Genomic DNA, 15183 nt, shown 5'->3' with positions numbered 1-15183 from the left:
GAGAGAGAGAGAGAGAGAGAGAGAGAGAGAGAGAGAGAGAGAGAGAGAGAGAGAGAAAGTAGTTTTACCCTGGCAGTGATAGACACTTTGCAGAGAGAGAACAACTTAGACATGGGTGAAGTCAGAACATGCCAGAGAATGAGCAGAGAATGAAAAGGAATCAAAGTAGAACAGACTCCTAAATTTAGTATGTAGCCAAACAAAGCAATTTAGTTAAGAAGCCAAGAAAGAAGCCAGATTAAATCAGTTAGCTTGGAGAAGAATTTGACCCTGTACATTTGAGGTGAACTACTCAGTCACAGCTCAGATTAGATGGAGTCTAGAAGTTTCCAGAACTAAGCCTAATTTAGTAGACAGAAGAAGTAAGCTATGGAGAGGACAATTACATTGAGAAGTGAAGATGAAGACAATTAACAATGCAAAATTCTAGAATCACACTTGGTTTTCCTGTCCCACTTGGCATTTTTGAGCAAAGTATACACACTTTATTGCACAATAATGTTCCTACATGTTTACAGAGTATCAGAGACTGCACATGGTTCCAGAATTCTTTCCTTCTATGTCAACTGGAAACAAAAATTAAAAGCACAATACTGAAAGATGGCATTTGCTTTTGATTTAATCATTAAATCTTTTCCTTAAATTTCTCGGTGACAAGTGGTGAATCATCACCACTGAAAGGTGGGGAATCTTGAATGCATTCTAAGACAGCAGATGGTATATTTTATATTCTGAGTGGGGTAGTGTACTGGCTGGTTTTTAGTGTCAACTTGACATAGGCTAGAGTTATCACAGAGAAAGGAGCTTCAATTGAGGAAATACCTCCATGAGATCCAGCTGTGGGGCAATTTCTCAATTAGTGATCAAGAAGGGAGGGCCCTCTGTGGGTGGTGCCATCCCTGGGCTGGCTGCCTTGTGAATCTAACCGAGGAAGTGAAAGATCTGTATGACAAGAACTTCAAGACTGTGAAGAATTCCAAGACCTCAGTAGATGGAAGTATCTCCCACGCTCATGGATTGGCAGGATTAACATAGTAAAAATGTCCATCTTGCCCAAAGCAATCTACAGATTCAATGCAATACCTGTCAAAATTCCAACTCAATTCTTTACAGAGTTAGAAAGGGCAATTTGCAAATTCATCTGGAATAATTAAAAACCCAGGAGAATGAAAACTGCATGGTACTGGTACAGGGACCGAAAGGTAGATCAATGGAATAGAATTGAAGACCCAGAAATGAACCCACACACCTAGGGTCACTTGATCTTTGACAAAGGGGCTAAAACCATCCAGTGGAAAAAAGACAGGATTTTCAACAAATAATGCTGTTTCAACTTGTGGTCAGCATGTAGCAGAATGCAAATCTACCTATTCTTATCTCCTTGTACACATATCAAGTCCAAGTGGATCAAGGACCTCCACATAAAACCAGATACACTGAAACTAATAGAAGAGAAAGTGGGGAAGAAAGAATACTTGTTCTTGAAGAGTACTTTTTTTCAGTTCCCAGCTGATGAACATCAGTAACTCCATCTCTAGTGTATCTATTGCCATCTTCTGGCCTTCATGAGAGCTGCATGCACATGGAACAGACACTTGCAGGCAAAACATACATGCACATAAAATAAATATTTTAATTAAGCTTATCTTCAATGTATAATCTCACTCCTATTTTAAATAGATTTGGCAAGTGGCCATAAGTACAATTGAACTAAGTAAGTAACAAAACAGTGCAAAAATGAGATGAGAACAGACACACTAGCCTGATTCTCATTTTCTTTGATGTATGTGTATCAAAAGTAATAAATAGGTAAAATATGAGATTTTATAATTATATGTTTGAATATTTGTTTTAGTTTATGACTTGCCTTTAATTTGCAAAATGTTTTCCATTAAAAATATTTATTTCTCTTGACGAGAATCAAGCTTTTTTAAAAGCACCATTACTTCTGGATAGTTTCCAGCTCCCACAGACACTGAAAATATATAATGAAAAAATAAATCATATGACTATGAAGCAAGTAGCTTAATTGAAATACATTTATTTTGCACTGCCTTCACAAAGAAATGGTATTTCAGTTAACAGATGGGGAAAAGTCTAGAGGTCTTAAACCTAATACTACTTTAATAAACTTAACATAAGGTTCTTATTACTCTAACATAAAGCAACCTAATGCAAATGAGAATATACAGGAACTATTACTTAGCACTCATTATAAAGCATTAAATCCATCACCACAGCATATGGTTCAAGTCCTAGAAGTCCCATCTACTCAAGTAACATAGCATTGGCCTATATGTGTTCCATCAGAATCTAAAGTATATTTCACTTTTTAAAACTGGTCATTTCTATGTACTCAGCAAGTAGAATTCCATAAAAAGGTTAAGATAATTTATAAATTTCTGTCACTAAAGAGACATATTTCCTTATGCCTTAGTACTAGGACTGAAAGTCCACATCAAATTATCAGCCATTAATACAAAGGAGACTAAAAAATATGAAATTTAAATTCATTTATCTTCATCCTTCAATATACAATTATACTATTATCTTATAAATCCTTCGGCAATTCTATTTCAACACTGAAGATATATGCTTATAAATTTTTCTAAATATATTTATTGGTCAATGATCAGAGTCAAGAAATATGATTTTGAAGTTAATAATTTCAAAATTTCTAATATAGTTGTTACTATAGTATTTGAATGATGACATTTTTTATTTGGAACATTAATCTGATATTAATGTATGAGCATGTGTGGGAGCAGATAAATTATTTAGAACAGATTTGTCTCACTCCAACACATATAAAATTAGAAACAAACACATAGTAAAGATTTTCTTCACACAGGCTGTTCATTAAAATAGAAAGTATTTCAAATGAATGTATGTAGTGTATAGATATATAATTACTTATGTACATACACCTATGAGTGTACACCTGTATCAGCCCCAGAAACTTTTCTTTGTGAGTTTTCCTTAGAATAAATTACAGTTCTCTTTTGCTTGTATAAGTGAAATTAACTATGTTATAATGACGATTGTGAAAAACTGAACTAGGTCTATTTTTCATTTGTAATTATATAGGAATGGAGAACATTATGACAATGAAAAAATTGAACAAGTTTTTATTACCCACATACTAACAGAAGTTATTTATGATACAAATATTGCTTGAGTTTGATAAACTTGATATCTTTCTGCATTTTTGGACTATGGACTTGGCAGTTTCTATGCTTCAATTATTAATGGATAATTTCATTCATACAGGAAATACTGTTAGATGCTAAACAGTGTTGTGATTTCTTCATAGGCTTAAAAATGCTGTGACCCTATTTGACATAAAAAAGGTGTAAACAAGGTTTGTTTGTTCATTTTTTAAAATAAGTTTTTATACAATACATTCTATTCAGTTTCCTCCCCATCATTTCCCAGATCATCCCACCTCCCCACCCATCCAATTCTATGCCTACTTTCTCTCTTTTTTAGAAAACAAATATGCAGTAAAAAAAAAAAAAAAACAACAAATGAACCAGAGTAAAATGAAACAGAAAAATGAAGAAAAAGCCTAAGAAACACACACACACACACACACACACACACACACACAGAGAGAGAGAGAGAGAGAGAGAGAGAGAGAGAGAGAGAGAGAGAGAGAGAGAGATGAACATACACACAAAACATAAAATCCACAAATTAGAATCCATAATATTTAAGCAAAAGATTGTTAAGGTTTTTTTAATGCTCAAAATAGGCATTAAGACTCATGGCTCCAGCTGCATATGTTGAAGAGGATGGACTAATCGATCATCAATAGGATGATGATGTCCTATGAAGGTTCTATGCCCCAGTGGAGGGGAATACCAGGGCAGGAGTGAGTGAGTTGGTGAGCAGGAGGAGGGGGGGAGATAAGGGAAGAGGGATTTCAGAGGAGAAACCAAGAAAGGGGATAAATTTGAAATATAAATAAAGAAAATATCTAATAAAAATGCCTAAATAATCTTTAAAAGTCCAAAACAAAAGAAAAAGAAAAAGAAAAAGAAAAAGAAAAAGAAAAAGAAAAAGAAAAAGAAAAAGAAAAAGAAAAGAAAAAAGTAACAAAGTAAAATATCCAGAAATACCATTGAGTTTGTTTCGTATTGGCCATCTACTCCTGGATATAGGCATGCTCTTAACTGTGGTTTGTATACCTAGTGAGACTGTGGCAGAAATGAACTTTTCCTTTGAGAGTAGTTGACACTTTTATAGTCTCTTGGATAGGGATAGGAGTCTGACCAAGTAAAAGCCTGTGTCTGCTTTCCTTTTCAGTGCTGGGACCCTATCTGGCTTAGACTCTGTGCATTCTGACACAGTCTCTATGACTTCACATTCTAGTCAGTCCTGTTATATCTGGAAGGCACTGTTACCTGTATTCTTGGTGTTGTTTATCCCCAATGGGTTTTGCAATTTTTCTACCTCCTTTTCCATATGGTTCCCTGAAACTTGAGAGAAAGTGTTTTATGAAGATGTTTCATTTATTACTCAATGTCCTAAGGTCTCTCAACTTCTACACATTGTCCAGTTGTGGGTCACTCTCTGCAGGAAGAAGCTTCTCTGATGATGGCTGATTGAGACACTGATATATTAGTATAGCTGAATGTTATAAAGAGTCATTTTATTGTGCTTCTTTAACAGAACAATAAGCAGTATTTTGTTTTCCCCTAGGTTCATGGCCTGTCTAGTTTCAGGTTCTTGACTACTAGTAGAAAAATGTCAGGTCTGTTTTATCTCATGGAACTTAATACAATTTAAATCCAATCAAATAATAGTTCTTTATTCTCACAACTTTTTTCCACTATTGTACCAGAACACCATGCAGACAGTTTGTATTGTGGATTTAAGGGTTTGTAGCTGGGTTGGTGTTTATCTTACTCCTCCAGTAGCATAGAGAGTAACTTCCAGTAGCACTGAAGGCTCTAGTTAAATACTAGTACAACTGCTCTGTGTTCAGTGAGATATTTAGATGTTAACTTCAGCAATAGGACCTTATGGTCATGTTTTTAAAGCTTTTAAAAGAAACAGTTCTTTATTTTTTTTAATATGTGCATTACAGGAAATAAAACACAAAAAGTCAAGAACAAAGTCACCCAGGCACAGGGAACTCATCTTTTTTTTTTAAAGATTTATTTATTTATTATATGTAAATACACTGTAGCTGTCTTCAGACACTCCAAAAGAGTGAGTCAGATCTTGTTACAGATGGTTGTGAGCCACCATGTGGTTGCTGGGATTTGAACTCAGGACCTTTGGAAGAGCAGTTGGATGCTCTTACCCGCTGAACTATCTCACCAGACCCAAGGAACTCATCTTGATGTGTCCTTTTAGATCCTACAAGTCTACATACCCTAGGTAATTGAGATCATATGGTATATACCATGCATTTCTCCACACTGTGAATATTCACCAACTAAAGACTCCATAATACACTAGTATTTTGATAAACAAGAATATACCATGCCATCTGAATCTGTTAGACAAAATTTTGATCATGTATTCCTTGACAAAAAATATTCATAAAAGACAAAACATGGCAGCAGAACTCTAGATAGATGTACTGGCAAAGTTACAATTAAAGTCTGCATTCCCTCAGTGCTTGGCTCACAATAAAACACAAAGGAACTAACCACACTAAGTATAACATTCCTAAGCTTATCATCAGATCTATATATTAGTATATATGTAGAATAAGGGGTATTCTTGCTCAACAAAATGTATTCTCATGGAAAAGCTGGAAGATGCCCCTACTTACTGCAGGGCCTTTCAGGATGGCATTCTTAATACAACTGCAGACACCACCCTGTGAACCTCTCTTCCCCCCTCCCAGTCAGCCTAGCAACATGAATATCCCCACACTGTCCAGACATGGCTTAACAATTCCATGTTCAAGAGGAAACTTCTTTGTCAATTCCATCATTTCCACTAGCTATAATTTTAATCGTGTGCTCTCCTTTAGGACATTTGCAAAATTCAGAGGATGAGAAATGAACTTCGTGCATAATGAAAACAAGTATTTTACCAAAATGCACATATGGAACCCTGGGTGCGAACTGCCTTCTGGATGTAGTGGTACTAGCAAAGTCTTTCTCTCATCTATCCTTTCTTTTGCACAATTCCTAAATGCTGGTGATACTAGTGAGAGGATTAACAAAGGCCATGCCCTGAAGACAGCCCTCCCCAAAGACTAGCAGGACATTTAGTGATGCTTTTCCTAAATCTAACATCCTTTAGGCACTGGGACTGACTTCTCATGCCTGACAACATTCACTGAAAGCCACATTTAAAGAATGACTAGACAACCTGAATGAACCATTAGCTACAGTACCCTTTTTCTGAGCACTAATCTTTCCCCTATCCCACCTTCACCACCTTGGAACAGCATCTGCTCAAAGACCAGGTTTAATTTCCGTTTCTCCAGCGTTACCACTCCTATGAAATAACAAAACAATCCTACAATGTGATGCCAGATCTCTATTTTTTATCATGTTGTGCTCTTTTTACATTTATGCATTAGTGTATGCATGTGTGCACATGTGTGACACTGCACTTGTTTGGAGGCTAAAAGACAAATTGTGAATTACTTTTCTATCAAGTGGATTCTGGAAATCAAACATAGGTCAATAGCTTGGTGGCATGCACCTTTACATGCCAAACTACCCTCCTAGTCCATTGTGCACATTTTCTTACTGTTCTGAGACAGTCTATATAGCCCTGGCTGACCTAGAACACAGAGATCCACCTGCCTCAGCCTAAAGGCATGCATTACTACATCAAAGTCTATTATGCAGTTAAAAGTGTAGAGACTAGATGTTCCCAGTAAGTACTTCAGTTTCTCCAGCATGTGTACATTGCAGTGAATACACTGTACACCTAACAAAGGCTGTGGTCAGAAACAGCCTTCTAAACAGCAAGGTTCTGATCTAGCCCCTTTTGCAGTGCTCTTTACCCAGGGACCACATGTATGCAGCTGTCATGTTTGGGGGAATATTAACAATTTCACGTTATAAGTGGTTTTAAGAAGAACATTTTTTCCCTACAAATTTTAACATAATTTACATATGCCTTTTCACTAATTCTACTTTGTCACACACTGGTATCTCTTTGCTGTCTAGGAAGACTTGGTGCTGCAAATTTGGACACATGTCTTCTATCCATTTGCAAAATAAGATGCACAGATATAAGGAGGAATGGCCACTCTTGCATTACCAAGCTTATATTAGCATTAGGCCCTTCATTCATTTTCTTTTTTCCTCCTTTCCACACCCACACGAGCAAGACTGCATTTCTCAGAATTGGTTTTCTCTTTCTAGTTCCAAAAGACAGCATTTCACCATCAGTTTAAACAGGAGAATCTACACCATGTATTATTTACTATGTCTATTTTTAGCACACTTTGTACACTTCTAAACACCTAGAAAAACTATATGTTTTAGATCAGGACATAAATTTGTTCCCTACATACACAGTAGTTTTGAAACCACACACATGCAATACATGTAACAATGATTAGACCTCAAAGCATCTTCTGGTGAAAACATTCTGGTCTCTGACCTTTCTTCCCTCAGCCTCTCTCCTGTATGCTGTGACACAGTCTCCTGTCACTTGGATGATACACTTTCACAACTCTTCAGAAAACACCCTTGCTATGAACTAACACAGAGTATGAATATATAAGTTTAGTAACTCTGCTTTGTCATACATTGGCAATCTCTTTAATACCAAGAGACTAGATATCCTAGGACTCATTTGTCCAGTACATGCATTATATAGAGTATAGCAAAGTTACATGAGATGCACACAACATACAGGGTGATGCGTAAATTAGAAATGTCTATCATACAAATGGAACCTTATTGCAGTTTCTTCCCTCCCACCTCCTCAATCCACTGAACAAGCACAGCCAAAACACTGTTCTCAGAGGTGGGTTAACAGTTCTGTTACTACATACACTATTTCTCCAGTTTTAAAAAACTATTTACATAACATGCTATTTAAATAATTAATATTATTAATTAAATTATATTATTTACATACAATTATTATTTAAAGGTACTACTGTACCTTTAAATGTATCAAGCACTTTTAAATATCTAGAAAGACTAGATGTTTCATGTAAGAACTTATCTGTTATTCACATGGCACTGGTAAATAAAACTGTATGCAAAGCAATGGTTATTATCTGAGTTATCTTCTAAATATAACCATTTGGTCTTCACTTCACTTTCTTCTCCCTTCTCTCTGCCTACAAACCAGTAGAAAATTATAGGCACATGTAATGCTTAGAATCAGATGAAAAAATTTCTATCCCCAAGTAATTTTCAGAACAATCTTTGTTATGAATTTTAGCAGTGTATACCATGTACTAATTTTACTATTTTATAATACATTGGCAGACTCTTTAATATTTAGAGACTAGATGTTGAAAAATTTAAACATACAGCAAAGCAAAATCATATTATATAGAAATAGTGTCTGAAAAGGTCCCATATACAGACACTACAACATAATCTCTGTTGTTGCACCCCAGCACTTCTTCCAAACTGCTGAACAAGTACAGATAGTATTGTTCAGAGGGGCTCATCACTCTACCCCTAAAATACAGTGGTTCATGAATTTCAACAAAAAGGTATTTACAAAGTGATGTTTCACTACCTCTACATTTAGCTTATGTTGGCCACTTCTGAACATTTAGATAGACCAGATGTTTTAAGTAAGGACTGTTGTCCACTATGTACACAGCAGTCCAGTGAACAGCACACAGGTAACAAGGGTAATTTATTCTTTAACGCAAAAAGAAAAAAAAGTAGTATTCTACTAACTCTACTTTGTCATACACTGACAACCACTTTAGCATCTAGAGTGACTAGGTGTTTTCAATGAGGACTCATTTGTCCTTTTTATACACTGTGTACATTGCAAAACCAAACAAAATGGGACAGTGGTTCTTTTCTACCAACAGGCCACAGTGGCTTAGAACACTGAATTTCCTTCTCCTGGGACCCAGGTCACAAACACAATGCAGTCAACTTAGGAGATGTTTGGCAATTCACCCCACCATCCCCAAACAATCTTTTAAATGAATCCTAACAAAAAACATACTTACATATCGTTTTATTACTTTTTACAAAATAAGAAGTCAGGCACTTCAGAGCATTTAGAAAAACATTTCCATAAAATATGGGATTTTCTAACGTGTACACACACACACACACACACACACACACACACACACACACACACACACACACACACACACACACACACACACACACACACACACACACACACACATGGAGGGCCGTAAGAAATGAAGAATAAAATGCATACACAATACAATTGAATAAAAAAAGAGACAGATTCTGGACCTTTTCCTCCTCCTGCTGGCTCCTCTAAACTACTAAACAAACAAGGATGAGTGTGGCTCCTGAGTCTTTCTGGAGGAGGCCTAAAAAATTCCATTCAAAGTCACTTGTAGAAGACATGTATACAATTTTCTTTTTATGATGACTGGGTGCATACATGATCTCATAATTCTACTTTACCCTGTGTCATCAATCTCTACAGCTAGATGTCCAGATTTAGCCAAAAGTTTCTTTAAATGGTTAGTGGGCAGGAATGTTGAGAACAGCTTGTTCATATTGTATACATAGTTCTTCTACTGCAACAGGTAAGTCTTTAAAAGTGTTTTTGAATGGCCACATAGGTTGTCTTGTCTCTGCTTTTCTCTGATAGCAAAAAGACCCATATGGACCAACAGTCTTGGTCCTCTTGCTGTTATGCCGGGCTCCACTCATCATCATCCAGACCCCTTTGAAGCTTCTGTTCATCCAGGTCTGAGGGCTCCTCTGAGGGCTCGTTTATGGGGCAGTCCCCTCTCAGGGATATTAGAGTGTTCTTGTGCAGATGCACTGCCTCAGGTGGCAGAGGCCCTGAACCACCATAGTTGGCCTTCAGATGGTTGCCTTTCCAACCTCCAGCTAGAAGTGTCCTGGGAGACCTAGCTGGGGCTTCTCTGTGGGCCCAACCCTGAAGAATAGAGGACTAGTGGATTATTGGAGGCCACCAGGCACAGAGGCTAGTCATCCAAGCGCATCTTTAGTGTGTGGGAGGTCAGGGGAGAAAGAGTTGTGGTAGAATCTCATGATAGTCAGACTGGTGGCTGCTCTAGGGCTCTAGCTACCAGTGTCCCATAGGACCAGGACTCAGGCTGCTCCCTGGCAGGAAAGTGTGTGTGAATGTGGGGGAGGTCACACTCCCTAGCTCATAGTACTCTCTGTTAGAACTTTACAGTCATGTTTTGAAAAGCTACCAATAGCCTTGGCAATCACCTGAGTTCTTTAGGGGTATTCATAGGACCCCAAGACAAGACATCAATCTCTTCATGTTTCTGAGATTGTGTTTTGATTCTATAAAAGAACATCAGTGGCTGAGTAATTTATAAAGGAGAGGATGTTATTTTGGTCCATGGTTTAATAGGTTAGAAAGTTGAAGACAGTGATACCAGCCTATAATAAAGGTTTTGTGCTAATTTCTTCCATTGGTCTATTGATTTATCATTCATTGCTTACAGTTACTTACTAATAAATAATTTTATTATACTAGAGCACATTTAAAAGTATTTGTGTGGTTTAATTGGCTTTGGAACTCATACAGGAACCTCAAAGATGCTTTTCAAATAAGCAGGATGTGCAATGTCTCAAAATTTTTCATTTTTTTATTTTTATTTTTTTTTTACAATTTTTCATTTTTATTTAAAATGTTGTTACATAAACATTTAGATCAATATACACCCCAATTTTTCATCACATAATACTTTGGGTAGTAACTATAATTGTTGCATCCTATAATGTTTATATCCTTCATATTATTTTTGTGTGATTATTATTACCAAATGCTACAGTTCTCATATTTCTTCAATGATTTGTCTTGGGATTCTATGTACAGCTAAATAATTGTTTTTCAGTGTCCCATAGTGCTTTTAATGGTTATTAAACTTTAAGATTAATTTATCACTACTCAGGTGCTACTTATCTAATCATAATTTTTTTCATAGAATATTTTTCTGGGCTCTTACCAGTTACTTTTAAAAAATGCCTCAGAAATTGATGTGGGTTTGTGGCCTTACCTTAGCCGTCAATCCACATGCCTCAGCACCACATACTAAGTGCATTCCTACACCTCCTTCAGGCAGAAAGGCCTCAGATGGGTGCTCAGAGGCCATGTCCTCCTGTGCTGAGACCTAAACCCTGCTCAAATGGCAAGCTGAAATCCCTTCCATATTGTCTATGATACCATCAGTGAAATGAAGGTAACAGTTGATAAGTATTGTGATGCCAAGACCATGAGATCTACAATGAACTTTCAGATTGAGAGTTGAACAGATGTCAGTTTCAGTCATTAAAGCTGTTGGCATCTTGATGTGAGCTGCTTTTGAAGTAAATCAGGATTATGGACTTGATCCAAATATTGTTAGTGCAATAATGAAGGCAGAACGTGAGGTAAGTGAAGGTAAATTGAGTGATTACTTTCCTTTTGTGGTATGGCAAACAACTGGAACATGAACCTTAGCAATGGACCAATTGGAATCTTAACAGGTGAACTTGGCAGCAAGCCAGTGAGTGTGCCCCAGTGATCATGCTAATAAAATCCAGAACTCCAATTATACTTTCCCCACAGCCACATATATTTGATGCTTTGGTGGAAGTTTACAGGGTAATGTTACAAGAACTACAGAAGCTGCATAATGTGATCATTGCAAAATCCAGGATTTGCACCGATCATCAAATTTGGATGAACTATCACACAGGGTGTTATTCCACTTAATCTTTGACCAGCATTATTGGTTATGTGCTGCACATCCAATATGGAATGCCAAGAATCAAAGCTGCCATGGCAAAAACCTATGAACTCACAGCTGGAGGTACTGCTATTGGGACTGGCTTAAACATTCTATGCTTCACAGAAAAATCTGCAAAAGTAGCCTCACTCACAGGCTTGTCTTTTGTCACTATGTCAAATAAATTTTAGGCTCTGGATGCTCATGATATGCTGGCAGAGCTTAGAAGAGCCAGGAACACTTCTTCCTGTAATCTGATGAAGATAGCAAATGATAAACATTTTCTGAGTTCTCATCCTTGAGCAGGTCTGAGTGAGCTAATATCACCTAAAAATTAACCAGGAAGCAGAATCATGCAAGGGAAGGTTGGCCCTACTCAATGTGAACCAATGACTATGGTTGTAATTAACATCATGGGGAATCACATTGCTATTAGTGTTGGGAACAGCCATTGAAATTTTGATTTGAATATTTAATCGTCACCCATTGGGATGAAGAATATTATATTCAGCAAAGATGCTGGGTGATGCTTCACTATCCTTTACATAAAACTGTGTGTTGGGTTTAATAAACTTGCATGAGATTTTATTAAAAACATAGCATTAAAAAGTAGTTATGAAACAAAAGCTAGTAAAGTAATGAAACTGAGTCTGCATGGGGATTCCTCACTATTCCTTATGCATTCTTAAACAACAAGGCAGAGATCAAGCATATTTAAACCCTACATTGCTTTTACATGAACACTGATTGTCCCAGCCCACAGGGACTGGGGGAGCCACCTGGAAGAGAATGTGGGGAGGGGGAAGAGACATGAAGAATGGACAGCAAGTCAGGAAGTTTGATTAAGCTGCCAATTTTTTATTATTCCCTCTCAGGTTATATACTCCTAGAAGCAGGATATGGGGTAAGGGGTGGGGTGTGAAGTAGGGTTGCTTTATTTCTGGAGAATGCACCTGTTCTCAGGAACAGGATATTGGCTGGGTAAAAAGTTCAGCAGGAAGAACAGAACAAAATGGGTTGCTTGGTACCTTTTCTCAAGATCTGTAGCTATTTGTTCTCAACTGGGGGCTGCTAGTACTTTCGCACAGAGGGCAAGACTTTGTGCCAGTAAGCACATATGGCTGACAAGGCAGTTAATGTTCAAGCAAGGTCGCTCCCAACATCTCTCCAGTTTTCTTTGTATAGAAGGACCACAGTGATTTTAATCTTTGCCAAAAGGGGGATAGAGGCCTGAACTCCAGAGAATAAAGGGGACCTTGTAATGACTCCAGTCCTCCTGGTGTTGTCCAGTGAGGCATGGGGCCATACCCAATCTGATGTCTTTTTTCTGGAGAGTGGATAGTTTGAACATCAACCCCTAAGCAGTCAGGCTTGTCCCTCAGGGAACCCAGAAATATATTTTTAGTTTTTGCTTTATATTCCCTTGCAGTGCTTTGCCTAGCAGCCCAATCTATCCTCTCTGAAGGGTGATGCCAATCGCCAAGCTGATGGTGTGGCTTGTTCCGGCCCCTGAGCAAAGGCAGACATATTCTGCCAGTGATTTCGAACAGTGGTGTTTAAGAATTTCTTGGCAAGTAAGGTTGGCATTTTCAAATGCAAGCTGTTTAATAAAGGGGTTCTCAGGCTCTTGGACTCCAAACAAGTGCTCAGCAGTCTCTGTAATGTGGCTAATGAAAGAATTGTAAGGTTCCTCTGCTCCCTGTAACACTTTAGTGAGGGTGGTGGTGGAGCCCGATTTAGGGGGCAGTTTTCCCAGGTGTTCAAGCATGCCTGACAGACCTGAGCCAGGAAGGCAGGGGAAAAGAGCATTTGGATCTCCAAGGTAGTTCACCCAAAATCATCCTCACAGTCCACAACTTAGTGTCTGGTCGTGCATGGTTTTCAGTTTTGATTTGTTTTGTAGTTTCTGCCATTTCTGATTTCCACAATACAAAGTCACTGCCAGTGAGTGCCCCTCAATCCAGCTGTGAAAATTCTTTAGGTGTAAGCCATCCTTCTGTAGAGGATTTAAGGAGTGCCAAGGTAAAGGGGGCAGTGGAAACAAATAGACACTGCCACTTTAAGTTTTTTCAGAATCTTAAAATCTAGTGGTTGATAGTGATAGCAGGGTGGTGGCATCATCAGGCCCAACGTGGAGTGCTGCAGGGGCATCCTATTTCTTCTGTGAATCTTGCTGAAGCTCATCATCCATTTCTCCCTCTTCCTCACCTGCTCTCTGGCTTTCCTCCAAACCAGTCTTGGGGGATGGGAAATTACTAGGGACTGTGGTTCTACTCCTTAGGGAGAGGGGGGAGGCTAGGACCTTCTTTTTCTGATCTTTTTTAGTTTTAACAGAGACCTGAGACATTTGCTGGGGGTAAGGTGGTAGATCAAGCAATTCAGTCTCTAATGACTGGAGAGCTATAAGCAGTGGTACTTGTTCCTTCCGGGTCTCTATCATATGGTGCTGGGATGATGCTACATCAGCTGTTAACTGGCAGTGGGCACCAGAAATGGCAGGTGGATCAAAAACTGTATCTAAAGTCCCATACGGCGGTGGGGGAAAGAAAGATGGGAGTTCGGCAGCACCTCTCAGTGGAGGGGCCAAGGCTAGGGCATTTGTGGCCATTTACACAGATCTCTACAGTGCTCCAATTCATAACGAGCTGCCTCCTCCTTGATAGTCGCCTCATCAATGGGCGGCAGGTTGTTATCAAGATCAATGAGGGAAGGATAAGGGTCTGCCATCTTAGTTTCCTCCCTAGGTAGGGTCAAAGAAATATCCTTAATGGGTGGTAAAGGGAGGAGATCTGAAACAACATCAGCCACAGAAGGCAGAGACAGAGGCAGTGTATGAGTCACTAGGTTATTGGAAGAACAGGAGAAGTATTCTTTAAGAGACTGCTCTCCCTTGGACACCAGATGTTGGAGATCTGGCCATTCAGGGGTCGTTTTAAGAATGTTATTAATGAGAGACCAGTAACTAAGGGGCATAACAGGTATTTTTATAGGTCCAAATGCTTCATAATAATCTTTAAAGACAATCACCAACTCTGTGCCACCTTTTTCCCTCTTGGGGGAACCATAGACAAATATCTCCCACAAAATCTAAAAATTTCTTTAAATACTTTTTCTTAACCCTAGTACCTAGAGTCTCAAGGGACTCTTTATGCCCTGACACAAAGAGTGACTGTTTAGAAAATGCTTGTCCCATGTCTTCACCTAAGATCTGTGCTGTGGTATGCTTTCCCAGACTGTCTCATGAAGGTTTGGACCTTGGCGTAATGCTGAACAGAAACTGCTCTGGGGCGATTCTAGAAATTAGCTGGTAG

General features: G+C 38.3%; 2 pseudogenes; one reads left to right on the top strand and one right to left on the bottom strand.

The window, feature by feature from the left end:
* Positions 1–11257, bottom strand: part of LOC110314391 — a 27737-nt pseudogene extending 16480 nt beyond the window's left edge.
* A 14-nt stretch (positions 11258–11271) lies between these two features.
* LOC110314390 lies at positions 11272–12472 on the top strand (annotated as a pseudogene).
* The last annotated feature ends 2711 nt before the right edge of the window (positions 12473–15183 follow it).

Source organism: Mus pahari, chromosome X (assembly GCF_900095145.1).
Source record: "Mus pahari chromosome X, PAHARI_EIJ_v1.1, whole genome shotgun sequence".
Lineage (NCBI taxonomy): Eukaryota > Metazoa > Chordata > Mammalia > Rodentia > Muridae > Mus > Mus pahari.
This window is presented reverse-complemented; position numbering and strand designations above follow the sequence as displayed.